Source organism: Mus caroli, unplaced genomic scaffold (assembly GCF_978045245.1).
Source record: "Mus caroli unplaced genomic scaffold, Mus_caroli_1 scaffold_5, whole genome shotgun sequence".
In the NCBI taxonomy this organism is placed as follows: Eukaryota; Metazoa; Chordata; class Mammalia; order Rodentia; family Muridae; genus Mus; species Mus caroli.
Window position 1 is genome coordinate 115,664,797 of NW_028227260.1, and position 14,504 is coordinate 115,679,300.

At 40.0% G+C, this 14,504-nt stretch overlaps 1 pseudogene across 1 annotated transcript in view; it reads left to right on the top strand.

Moving 5' to 3' along the window:
* The first annotated feature begins 1,538 nt into the window (after window positions 1–1,538).
* LOC110288035 (testin pseudogene) overlaps window positions 1,539–14,504 on the top strand; it is a 55,610-nt pseudogene continuing 42,644 nt past the window's right edge. The window contains exons 1-2 of the transcript XR_015047104.1: window positions 1,539–1,630; window positions 4,332–4,444. The product of XR_015047104.1 is annotated as a testin pseudogene (transcript). The remainder of the gene's footprint in view (window positions 1,631–4,331; window positions 4,445–14,504) is intronic.

Here is a 14,504-nt window from a genome sequence, read left to right on the forward strand (position 1 = left end):
ATGTGCAAGAGACAGGAGAGAAAAACAGAGTGTGAAAATTCCATAAAACTCTGAGCAAAAAATAAATTATCTACCATAGCTCATGCGGTCCTTATATTGCTTCATCTTCTAACTATTCTTCACAGTCTAGGATATCATTATCTTTAGCTGAATCTGCAAGAGACCAAGTATCAATACCAGGATTCATTAACAGCTAGTGTGGGTTTCCCCAGCATGATTGACTCCCAATAATCATGTTCAAACAACCAGAACTAAGACAGATTGATGATATCACAGCATGTCAGGTGACTTTACTCAAGAAAAGTGAACTTCCAGAATTTGCTTGATCTTCTTGATTTCTGTGAACTCTCATGGGCCCTTGCCCAGAATGGAATGTTCTGAGAGTCCATTAGATCAAATGGGTAACTTTTAAGGCCTCAGTCGTAAGAGGAAGAAAACTACCAAAGTTTTGGAAAGGAGAAATATCCTAGACTCTCTTGGCCAGAAGGGGAGTATCCCTGTTTCTGTAGAAGAGTATGGTCCAGGCACTGCACACCTCTACTTCTTCAGAGAACTCTATAAAATTATTATCTCTGAGTACTCCATTGGGGTTTGAAAGCAGTCTGAGGTTTCTTCTGACAGGTTGGTCAAAGACCCTGGATCTGTTCCCTACTTAAACTTACAGTAAGCCACATAGATATGGAAGTGGAAGAGGACAGCTCCCTTTCCTATGAGCAGCTTAAAGATTGATAGTCTTGGATCTTGGATCCAGGCTGAGGTATTTTAATTGACCATGAATTTGAATCCAGAGTTCTCTGCTTGCTTGTCCTTCCTTCCTTCCTTCCTTCCTTCCTTCCTTCCTTCCTTCCTTCCTTCCTTCCTTTCTTCCTTCCTTCCTTCCATCCTCCCTCCCTCTCTCCTGCTCCCTCCCTCTTTCCTTCCTTCCTTCCTTCCTTCCTTCTTTCTTTTTCTTTCTTTCTTCCTTTCTTTCTGAGAGGAGTTATTAAAATGTATTTCTAACTGATACAGTCTGAGGGATAGGCTCTTATGTTTCTTAGTGGGATGGTACATCTTAGCCATGAATATAAAAAGAATCCCCCAGGTGTTCTTGGTCACAGAGATTCATTCTTGAGCATGCTTCAGCAAAAGCATGAGTGTTAGGGATACACTCATAGGGCACAAGGTCAGTTCTACAGCTTGCTTCATAAAAGAGACACATCTCATACTCATCCTGCAGACATAACAAAACTAAATATTTTTATTCTAAGACAGTATGCTACAGCAGCCCCCCTTTTCTTAACATTAAATCAGTGGCTACTACAGTTAGATAAAATAAATCTAAGGAAGTCTTCAGAATATATTCAATTAGGGTGTCAACCCCCTTGCAGTTGTGGGCTAGTTTATTTCTAAGGGGGCATATGTGAGACTTGATTGAGTTATTGGCAGGAGGCAGAAAGTGTTCTGGTTCTAGAAGGATAGGTCTGAATCCCCATTGTGACTGCAGAAATTCTATTGCACATTAATTCTTAAAGGACTGCATTTGAGTTCTTCCTGAGACCTTGAAGAGGTTTAAATTCCTCTGCTTATCAACCATCTATCTCAGGATCCCTTCAGACATTAAGGATGTGTGTGTCACCCATGTTTTGAAGTGGTAAGTATGTAGTCCATTTAAGCAATTACTGAATGTCTGAGGTTTCCTGGTTCTCAAAGGAATGGTGTGCCTATGTTTCATTGAACACTGGGAAGTATCTGACACCTTTGATAATGAGGAGGTATATTTGAAACCCCCTTAAGTTCTTGGTGAAATTTGTGAGGGACAATGTTTCTAAACAGATAAGAATAAGACCAGTTAGGCTATTGGGGAATATCTGATGATCCTTGGTTCTGAATTGACAGATCAGAAACCCCCTTGTTCCATACAGTAGTTTGAAGAAGTGTGGTCCCAAAGCAGTAGATCTGAACCCAAATTGAGAATAACTAGAATATATTTGGCTTCCTGGTTTAGACAGAGTATTCCTGAGGGAGAACCACTTGAGCCCTGGAGAATGATTTGAGCTCTATTTCAGGTATTGAGAAAGAATGAGTCTTCCTGGTTCTGAAGGAATATGAGACCAGATTGTCAGAAACACAATTTAGAGGATCCTTGGATAAAATGACAATGTTTGAGGTATTCAAAACCAGAAATTATTAAGAACAATTCCTTAGAGGCAGAAAGTCTAATATTATGTTGGGGAAAGCAGAAAGGCCAAAGCATCTCATGCGTATCAGGGGAAGATCAAGGCTCAATTTGGGGAGTACAGAAGGCCTGAACATTTCCTTATCCCATCTTCAAGGTAACCTAGAACATCTACATCATGCAGGCCAGCCAGCAGTGTAATAAACCTCCAACATGTTAGGAGGTATTTTGTTATTTTGCAAGTAGGTCTTGTGATAAACCAGCTGCCCTCTTCTGAACATGAAGAACATGGCTTCTTCATTGATGCTGACCAAGCTTAAGGCATAGAACCTGGGTTTATGTCTTTGCTAGCTACCCTTAGGATCTAGGATCTCAGATACCAGGATCCTGTTCTTTTGACAGAGGTTGTAAGGTCAGTAGATCAGAATAAGAAGTATTCAGTGCACCTTGGATAGAGGGAGTTAATTTGTCACCCATTAGGTCAGATGAAGTAGGCCTAGGTCCACACTGGTCAGAAGAACATTTTCTTCCCCATTGGCAACAAATTGTATAGTATGTTCTTCTAGCCAAATATTGTGAGCTATTCATAATGAGAAAGGGAACATCTGTCATGCTTTTATTCTGAGAGGCCAATCTGATTACTCAATGAGTATCTGAGGCAGCTAGGAGAGGAAGTCATATCTTTGAGGGATGGTTGATGAGAAGAAAAAGTTCTAAACTCCTGTTGTGCATATGAGGCACAAGATGGGAAAATAGGAGGGTAGCTTGAGGATAAAAAGAATTTAAGATGCCATGGTAAGAGAGTTATGGCCCAGGCTCCTCTACTGAAATGGGATGCCTTAGCAGCTCCATTTGGCAGGCTGGGAAGCTCTTGTGCACCTTGGGCAGAAGGGATAAATCAGAGGTTTAATTAGAGGAAAAATTTTTGGGTTCTCTTTTGTCACAAGGAATATCTCTGAGGCCGTTTGTTAGATGGGGTATTAAAGACGACCTCTCTTTCAGCCTGAAACATTCTGAGTCTGTCTGAAACAAGGTGCCATATCTAATGTCTGTTTGGTGGGACTGGGAGAGCCTGAGGGCCACATTGGTCAGTCAGAAAAGTTCTGATAACTACTTTAGGGGAGAGTATAGAACTAAAGCTTCCTTTAATAATAGGGTACTTAGAAGAATACACGAGACTAAATGTGAATATTTATGGGCTACTATGACAGAAGGGTTACAATGGGGGACCCATGATCATACTTGAAGGCTGTCTCTCTCCCTTGGTAAGAGAGGGAAGATCTCTGGTCCCCTAGTTGGAATATGATTTGTCTGAATTTTCTTGGATAACAGGGAAGTATGTGATACTCCCTTTTGAAATTGATACTAATATAAGTGAATCCCCGTGGGACAGGAAACAAAGCCCTGACCCCACCCCACCCCACCCCCACCCCCGTTGTGCTAATGGAAGGTTTCTCTTCCTCTTGAACAGAAAGAACATTTTTGAGTGTTCTTCAGTAGAAATAGGGTGGCTGACGTCTTCTTGGGTTAATGATGTTTTGACACTCCCATGGGTACTGTTTCCATCTGGAGAAAACATAATGCATTTTTGTTCTGCAGGAGAAGTTTTGATGGCTCCTTGGTCTCAGGGGCATTCCTCAGTCTACTGCTGGTAGAAGTTGTGTGTCTGGGATTCTCATGAGTAGAGGTGGAATGCCTGGGGCCCTTTTCAAGAGAGGAAGTCATCCCAATGTCCTCTTCTGTAGAGATGGAAGTTGCTATGTACCCTTGGGGAGTAGCTTTTGGTGTCCTATCTTTTTGGAAATATGAAGAATTTCTGTGTCCTCTTTTTGGCAAAGCAGATCATTTGTAACCCCTGTGTTTTGAGTGGGAATATTTGGTGTCTGCATGGTCAGAAGGGGCCTTTTGATTTGGGTTCTCCCATCTTCTTGGGGAGATGGGAGAAATCTGAGAACCTCCTCATGAGATCCTGAGGATCTGTGGCTTCCTTTGGCAAAAGCAGTGAGGCTCCTCTTGGTTTCCATTTTAAGCCTTGAACCCCTTTTGTCAGATCTGGAAACTCTTTCACCCCTTTTGGAAGAATAGCAAAATTGTGAGACCTCATCTTCTGATGGCACAGTATTGAGGCCTGCTTGGTCTTAAAAAGCATGTCTTGATTTTTCTTTCTTCTGTTTAGAATGTCTGGTGCCACATTGTGCAGAGGAAGAACATCTGAGACCTCTTTAAGGGTGGTATCAGAAGCCCAATTTTGATGATTTTCAGAGTGAGACACTCCTTGAAGGACTAGAGGTAAGACTTAAGCCCTTTTTGGCATACATGGAAGATATGAGCCTACATTTGGCAGAAGGATATATTTTAAGCCATGAAGTTCTGGAAGGGAATATTCCCTTTGATATTCATATTGAATATATGTCAATATTCAGATATATTGACATATCTCAATATCCTTTGGTAGAATTGAATAATATAGAGCTTTTCTTGGGATAAGAGGAATGTTTTGGCCATTCTTCATGAGAAGAGATAGGAATAATGTTGCCATGTGAACAAATGGAGATTTCCAAAACCTGTTGCAAAGAAAGCTCCCACAGTCTCTTGTATAGATGGCATAGATTCTAGCAGCCCTTGGACTGGTTAAGAAAGTTCCAGTTTCCTGGAGAGATGGTGGTGTTCCCAGAATCCCTTGGTCAGGTACTGAAAGATCCAGCATACCTTCATTAGGTTTCAAAATTCCCAGAACACTTGGCACAGATATCAAAGATTCTAGAGTCCCTGACACAGATTCTGAAGTCTTATAAATGCTTGAGCAGATGGCCGAGTTTCTGCTGCCTCTAAATTAACTGCTGAAGAACGTATAAATCCAAGACATTCTCTGGCAGGTGATGAAAGTTCTATAATCTCTTGAGAGACAGATGATATTTATAGACTGCTTTGAGTCCATAGCATTGTTACTAGTGTCCCCTGGACAGATGCAGAAAGTTCAGGATATTGTGGATCAAAAGGTGAATATCCTAAAGCCTTTTGTGTCCAAACAAGACCTGGGGACTCTTGGGATGACAGGGGAGTGTTTTGAAACCATTTAACATATGGTAAATGTCGAGAAGATTCTTGTAATGATATGGACAGCTTCTTGTGTGGACAATAAATAGATTCATATCTATTTAGATATGTTTAAATAAATCTATGAATTCTTCATAAATTTCCTGAGGCTGTGAAAGTATTAGTCACCTCTTCGCTTGAAGACAATTCCTGAAGCCCTTTATCTGTTATGGAAGGTCCTAATTAACCCATTTGTGATGGGGTAAATTTCACAGACTCCTGTCCATAGAGATTGAAGTTTTGAGAATTTCCTGGGAAAATGTTAGTGGTCCCAGTATCACTTGGTCATATATGGAAGGACCCACAACACCTTGGACAAATGTTAAAAGGTCAGTACCTCTTGGGCAGATGCTAAAGCTTCTAGAGAACAAGGCAGATTCTGAAGCTTTGTAAGCATCTTGTGAAGATGACAAAGGTCTTGATGTCTCTAGGGTAAATTGGGAAGGACCCAGGATTCCCTTCCATAAGAGCCTTAATTCCTAGAATATATTCAGCAGGTGGTGACGGTTCCATTGTCCCTTCAGTAGATGATGGTATTTCTCAAGCACCTTGGGTAGAACCTGGTGTTCCTAGAATTCCTTCTGAAAATTAAAAATTCCAAAACTTCCTAGAGCATATGATGAATATGCTAAAGCCTATTGGGCTACAAAGGGTCCTAGATATACTTGGGAAGATATGGACATTTCTGGATACACTTGATCATGATTTGGATGTCCTAGATAGTCTTGTGATGGTGTCAAAATTCACATAATCCCTTGGATAAGCAATGAATCTCCTAAATATACTTTCTGAGGTAGAAAAGTTCCTAGAGACAATTGGTCTGATATAGATAATTTTGGACAAAACTGGCTTGATAATAAGGAGTCCAAGCCCCTGGTACAGATTGAATAGGTCTGGAAGAAACTGAAAAGATGAAGAAGATTGGAGAGTTTTCTGGAGAGATGTCAATGATCCTTGAATCATTGGATCAGAATCACAAGGACACACAGTACCGTTGACAGGTATTGAAATACCCAGAATTCCTGGGAAGGATGGCAAAGTTCCTAAAGTCCCTGATGAATATTCTGAAGAGATTTAAAACTCTTGGAGAGAGAGCTAATTTTCTGATGTTTTGTGGTTCATTGGAAATGTCCCAGATACCCCCACAGAATGAGGCTGAAATTCTAGAGTACCTCACATAGCTGGTGGTTTTTCAAGAGTTCTCTTGACAGAAGATGATGTTTGTAGAGTAACTTGGGAGAATGACAAAGTTTGAAATATACCTTTGTCAAAGAGAGAGAGAGACAGAGAGAGACAGAGACAGAGACAGAGATGGAGAGATAGAGAATCCAACTTCTGGAACACATGGGAATTTTATTATGGGCCCTTGATCATAAGAAGGGCCTAGCACTTCATAGGAAGATATGGAAATTTTTAGAGCCCTTGAGGGAATGGTGAGTATCCTGGATCTCTATGGGGAGATAGCAAAGGGTCTAGAGCCTTGTGTAGTTATCTAACTTATCAGAGACTCATGGGAAGATTTCAAATTTCCTGACATTTTTTGAGCATGATGGGTATATCCTTGAAACACTGGGAAAGATGGTGAATATGCTACTGTGAACTGTGTAGAAGTAGACTGTGTTCCTGTACCTTGTGAATGTAGTGAAGGAGTAGAAACCCATTGGGCAAATTGAGAATCTCCTAGAGAATTTCATATAGAATATCGGTTCCAACCAAATGCACAGGGCCTGAGCCAGCAGCAGGGAAACAGAAAACCCATCTGACCAGGGGCACAAGTCCCTTCCGGTCGTCGCCAGCTCCAGGTCACCTTGGGCACGAATCATTGGACAGTCCTATGGTCCCCAGAGGACTCTCCACACAATCTTAGGATAACTGGTGAGTGAAACACAACATCTGTTCCAAACCAATTGTGATGTGCCTGTGACAGCAGGAGCAAGCATACAGGAGCCATGCCTGAGCAGATGCTGGGGTTCCTTCTGATCTATACTGGTATACCTTGGTTTCAAACACACCAGACAGCCCTACAGTCCTCAGAGGAGACACCCACCCAGGTGCTGTTACACGGCCAGGATCTTAGGATTTCAGGATCCCAGGATAACAGGAACTTGGTCACACCAGGATCTCAGAGTCTCAGAGGAAGCTTGACTGCCAAGAACTCTGACACACCCAGAATCTCAGGATCATAGGAGCCTGGAATCACAGAATCACAAAGAAAGCTGGACTCTGAGGAGTCCTGAATCAACTGGGATTATAGGAAGGACAGGATCCAATCAGATATATTGAGGGCAGCAAGCACTCAAGATAATCAGATGGCAGGAGGCAAGCATAAGAACAGAAGCAAGAGAAACAAAGGTTACTTCACGTCATCAGAACCAAACTCTCCCACCATAGCAAGTCCTGGATACACCATCACACCAGAAAAGCAAGACATGGTTCTAAAGTCACTTCTCATGATGATGATGGAGGACTTTAAGAAGGAAATACAGGAAAACACAGGTAAACAGCTAGAAGCCCTTAAAGAAGAAACACAAAGATCCCTTAGAGAGTTACAGGAAAATACTACAAACCGGTGAAAGAATTGAACAAAACCATCCAGGATATAAGAATGAAAGTAGAAACAATAAAGAAATCACAAAGGGAGACAACTCTAGAGATAGAAATCCTAGAAAGAAATCAGGAACCATAGATGCAAGTATCAGCAACAGAATACAAGAGAAGGAAGAGAGAACCTCAGGTGCAGAAGATTCCATAGAAAACATGGACACAACAATTAAAAAAAATAAAAAATGGAAAAAGATCCTAACTCAAAACATCCAGAAAATCCAGGACACATTGAGAAGACCAAACCTAAGGATAATTGGTATAGAAGAGAATGAAGATTTTCAAATTAAAAGGCCAGTAAATATCTTCAAAAAAATTATAGCAGAAAATGTCCCTAACCTAAAGAAAGAGATGCCCATGAACATACAAGAAGCCTAAAGAACTCCAAATAGACTGGACCAGAAAAGAAATTCCACCCGACACATAATAATCAGAACAACAAATGCAGTAAATAAAGATATTAAAAGCAGTAAAGAAAAAAGGTCAAGTAACATATAAAGGCAAGCCTATTAGAATTACACCAGACTTCTCACCAGAGACTATGAAAATCAGAAGATCCTGGACAGATGTCATACAGACCCTAAGAGAACACAAATGCCTGCCCAGGCTACTATACCCAGAAAAACTCTCAATTACAATAGATGGAGAAATCAAAGTATTCCATGACAAAAACAAATTTACACAGTATCTTTCCATGAATCCTGCCCTTTGAAGGATATTAAAGGAAAAACTGCAACACAAGGAGGGAAATGATGCCCTATAAAAAAGCAAGAAAGTAATCCTTCAGCAAACCTAAAAGAAGACAGCCACAAGATCAGAATGCCAACTTTAACAACAAAATTAACAAGAAGTAACAATCACTTTTCCTTAATATCTCTTAATATCAATGGACTCAATTCCCCAATAAAAAGTCATAGACTAACAGACTGGCTACATAAACAGGACCCAACATTTTCCTGCATACAGGAAACACATCTCAGGGAAAAAGACAGACACTACCTCAGAGTAAAAGGCTGGAAAACAATTTTCCAAGCAAATGATCTGAAGAAACAAACTGGAGTAGCAACCATTCTAATATCAAATAAAATTGACTTCCAACCCAAAGTTATCAAAAAAGACAAGGAGGGACACTTCATACTCATCAAAGCTAAAATCTTCCAAGATGAACTCTCAATTCCGAATTTCCATGACCCAAATGCAAGGGCATCCACATTCATTAAAGAAATTTCAGTAAAGCTCAAGGTACACAGTGCAACACACACAATAATAGTGGGAGATTTCAAAACCCCACTCTCAGCAATGGACAAATCATGGAAACAGAATCTAGACACAGTGAAACTAACAGAAATTATGAAACAAAGGGATTTAACAGATATCTACAGAACAATGTATCTTAAAACAAAAGGATATACCTTCTTCTTACCACCTCATGGTACCTTCTGCAAAATTGACCATACAGTTAGTCATAAAACAGGCCTCAACAGATACAAAAATATTGAAATTATCCCATGCATCCTATCAGATGACCATGGACTAAGGCTGATCTTCAGTAACAGCATAAGTAATAGAAAGCCAACATCCACGTGGAAGCTGAACAAAACTCTACTCAATGATCACTTGGTCAAGGAAGAAATAAAGAAAGAAATAAAAAACTTTTTAGAGTTTAATAAAAATGAAGCTACAACATACCCAAACTTGTGGGACACAATGAAAGCAGTCCTAAGAGGAAAACTCATGGCTGTGAGTGCCTCCAAAATGAAACTAGAGAGAGCATACACTAGCAGCTTGACAGGACACCTAAAAGCTCCAGAACAAAAGGAAGGAAATTCACCCAAAAGTAGAAGATGGCAGGAAATAATCAAACTCAGGGCTGAAATCAACCAAGTGGAAACAAAAAGAACTATACAAAGAATCAACGAAACCAGGAGCTGCTTTTTTTTCCTAGAAAATCAATAAGATAGATAACCTCTTAGACTAACTAGAGAGCACAGGAACAGTATCGTAATTAACAAAATCAGAAATGAAAAACAACAGAACCTGAGGAAGTCTAAAACATCATCAGATCCTACTATAGAAGGCTATATTCAACAAAACCGGGAAACCTAGATGAAATGGACAATTTTCTAGACATATACCAGGTACCAAAGTTATATCAAGCTCAGATTAACAGCCTAAACAGTCCCATTTCCCCTAATGAAATAAAGCAGTTATTAATCGTTGCCCAACCAAAAAAAAAAAAAAAAAAAAATCCCAGGACCAGATGGGTTTAGTGCAGAGTTCCATCAGACCTTGAAAGAAGACCTAATTCCAACTCTCCTCAAACTATTCCACAAAATAGAAACAGAAGGTAATCTACACAATTCATTCAATGAAGCCACAAATACTCCGATATCTAAACCAGACAAAGACCCAACAAAGAAAGAGAACTTCAGACCAAATTACCTTATGGCTATCTATGCAAAAAATACTCAATAAAATTCTAGCAAAGCAAATCCAAGAACACATCAAAACAATCATCCATCATGACCAAGTAGGCTTCATCCCAGGGATGCAGGGATGGTTTAATATAGGAAAATTAATCAATGTAAATCACTATATAAACAAACTCAAAGATAAAACCTACATGATCATCTCCTTAGATTCTGAAAAAGCATTTGACAAAATCCAACACACATTCATGATAAAAATCTTGGAAAGATCAGGAATTCAAGACCCATACCTAAACATAATAAAAGTGATATATGGCAAACGGGTAGCCAACATCAAACTAAATGGAGAGAAACTTGAAGCAATCCCACTAAAATCAGGGACTAGACAAGGCTGTCCACTTTCTCCCTATCAAGTCAATATATTACTCGATGTCCTAGCCAGAGCAATTAGACAACAAAAGGAGATCAACGGGATACAAATTAAAAAGAAGAAGTCAAAATATCACTATTTGCAGGTGATATGATAGTATATATAAGTGACCCTGAAAATTACACCAGAAAATTCCTAAACCTGATAAACAGCTTCAGTGCAGTAGCTGGATATAAAATTAACTCAAACAAATCAGTGGCCTTTCTCTACACAAAGGATAAACAGGCTGAGAAAGAAATTAGGGAAACAACACCCTTCACAATAATCACAAATAATATGAGATACCTTGTTGTGACTCTAACTAAGGAAGTGAAAGATCTGTATGATAAGAACTTCAAGTCTCTGAAGAAAGAAATTAAAGATCTCAGAAGATGGAAAGATCTCCCATGCTCATGGATTGGCAGGATCAATATAGTAAAAATGACTATCTTGCCAAAAGAAATCTACAGATTCAATGCAATCCCCATCAAAATTCCAACTCAATTCTTCAACAAATTAGAAAGGGCAATCTGCAAATTCATATGGAATAAGAAAAAACCTAGGATAGCAAAAACTCTTTTTAAGGATAAAAGAACCTCTGGTGGAATCACCATGCCTGACCTTTGCAATTTGCAAATTCTTCTGGAAAACAAATCAAAACAAAACAAAAAAACTAGGATAACAAAAACTATTATCAACAGTAAAAGAACCTCTGGTTGAATCACCATGCCTGACCTTAAGCTGTACTACAGAGCAACTGTGAAAATATCTTCATGGTACTGGTACAGCGACAGACATGTAGATCAATGGAATAGAATTGAAGAGCCAGAAATGAACTAACACTTCTATGGTCACTTGATTTTGACAAGGGAGCTAAAACCATCCAGTGGAAAAAAGAACATTTTCAACAAATGGTGCTGGCACAACTGGCAGTTATCATGTAGAAGAATGTTAATTGATCCATTCTTATGCCCTTGTACAAATCTCAAGTCTAAGTGGATCAAAGAACTACGCATAAAACCAGAGACATTGAAATTTATAGAAGAGAAATTGGGGAAAACCCTCGAAGATATGGGCACAGTGGAAAATTCCTGAACAGAACAGCAATGGCTTGTAAGATCGAGAATTGATGAATGGGACCTCATAAAATTGCAAGGCTTCTGTAAGGTAAAAGACACTGTCAATAAGACAAAAAGGCCACCAACATTTTGGAAAAGGATTTTTACCAATCCTAAATCAGATAGTGGACTAATATCCAATAAATAGAAAGAACTCAAGAAGCTGGACTCCAGAAAATCAAATAACCCCATTTAAAAATGGGGTACAGAGCTAAACAAAGAATTCTCAACTGAGGAATACCGAATGGCTGAGAAGCACATGAAAAAATGTTCAGCATCCTTAATCATCAGGGAAATGCAACTCAAAACAACCCTGAGATTATACCTCACACCAGTCAGAATGGCTAAGATCAAAAATTCAGGTGACAGCAGATGCTGGCAAGGATGTGGAGAAAGAGGAACACTCCTCCATTGTTGGTGGGATTGCAAGCTGGTACAACCACTCTGGAAATCAGTCTGGCAGTTCTTCAGAAAATTGGACATAGTACTACCAGAGGATCCAGCAATACCTCTCCTGGGCATATATACCCAGATGTTCCAACTTGTAATAAGAACACATGTTTCAATATGTTCATAGCAGCCTTATTTATAATAGCCAGAAGCTGGAAAGAACCCAGATGTCCCTCAACAGAAGAATTGATACACAAAATGTGGTCCATTTACACAATGGAGTACTAGTCGGCTATTAAAAACAATGAATTTATGAAATTCTTAGGACCTAGAGGATATCATCCTGAGTGAGGTAACCCAATCACTAAGAACTCTCATGATATGCACTCACTGATAAGTGAATATTAGCCCAGAAACTTAGAATACATTTTGCAAAACACATGTAAGTCAAGAAGAACGAAGGCCAAAGTGTGGATACTTCGTTCCTTCTTAGAATGGGGAACAAAATACCCATGTAAGGAGTTACAAAGTTCAGAGCAGCCTGAAGGAATGACCATCCAGAGACTGCCCCACTTGGGAATCCACCCCATAAACAACCACAAATCCAGACACTCGGCAGATGCCAACAAGGGCCTGCTGACAGGAGAGTGATATAACTGTCTCTTGCGAATACAGAAGTGGATGCTCACAGTCATACATTGGATGGAGCACAAGGTCCCCAATGAAGGAGCCAGAGAAATACCCAGAGAACTGAAGGGGATTTAAGCTCCATAGAAGGAACATCAGTATGAACTAACCAGTACTCTCAGAGTTCCTTGGAACTATACCACCAATCAAAGAAAACACATGGTGGAACTTGTGGTTGTAGCTATATTTATAGTAGAGGATGGCCTAGTCGGTCATCAGTAGAAGGGCAGGACCTTGGTCCTGTGAAGGCTCTACACCCCAATATTGGGGAATTCCAGGAACAGGAATGGGAGCGGATGGGTTGGGGAGCAGGGTGGGGAGGGAGGGGATATGGCATTTTCGGAGTGGAAATTAGGAAATTGGATAACATTTGAAATGTAAATAAAGAAAATATCTAATAAAAAATAAAATGAAAAAAAAAAAAAAGAACGTCATGTAGATGTGAACAGACTGACAGTACCTTGTGTAGAAAGGCAGGGACCCACATCTCCTTGAGCAGAATGAGATGTTTGGATCCCTTCCTCTGAGGAGTACAGTCTCTGAGAATCAGGAGCACCTTCAGAAGTTCTTGATCTATACATCATGCCTTGGCTTAGATGGAAAGTTTCAGAGGCCCCCTACGCTCATTACAAAGGTACTAGATACCCTTGGCCACATGGGAAAGTTGCTGCACCGCCTTGAGTAAAATGAATATCTACCAAATTCTGGATGTGATGTTGGCAAAGCTATAGTTGCTGAAATAGGTTAAGAAAATTCCTCATCATCCCTCACACATAGCAAATTCCTCATGGTACTGTAGCTGTGTTTGTATTGTCCCCAAATCCCTGTGAAATATGCTGAAGACCCTGAAACTCTTTGGTTGGATAACAAAAAAATGTATGCACAGGCTAAGTTTCTTCTGCAGCCCTGAAAGTTCCTTAGGCTTTTGAGAGGATAAAGGAAGTCCTAGTGCAGATGTGGAATGTCCTGTATCTGCTGGTGATACTAAAACAATTCTTGAGATTTCTGAATAGGTAGGAAAAGTCCAGTAGCTTTTTTGGAAAGACAGTAAACATTGTACAGCATGTTGGGCAGATGGAGAATCTCTCATAGCTACCTGGGAATAAGTTGGACATTTCAAAGTCTGTCGACCAGATGATGCATTGTCTCCAGTTCCTTGTTCAGATGTGAAGAGTTGTTAAATTATTTATTTATTTTATGTATATGAGTATACTGTAGCTTTTCTCAGACACACAAGAAGAGGGCATCAGTTTCTATTACAGATGATTGTAGCTTCTTTGTGGTTACTGGTAATTGTCTCACGTCCTCCCTCTGGACGAGCAGGCAGTCCTCTTAACCCCTGAACCATTTCTCCAGCCCCTAGATGTGGACAGTTTTAGAGACTGGGAATGTCCCAGAGACCCTTACGAAGATGACCAAGATCCTAGTGTTCCTTTTACAGATAAAGAAAATCCCAGAGACCCCTGATCACATGGAAAGTTAAGACTACCTGAGTATTTGGAGAAGACGCCAGAAGTCACACATTGGAAGTAAACTTCCTACAGTCTGTTTTCCATACATGGAGTTTCACTGCATGGTTTGTGCAGATGTGAAATGCACTCCCATGGCCCTGACTAGAT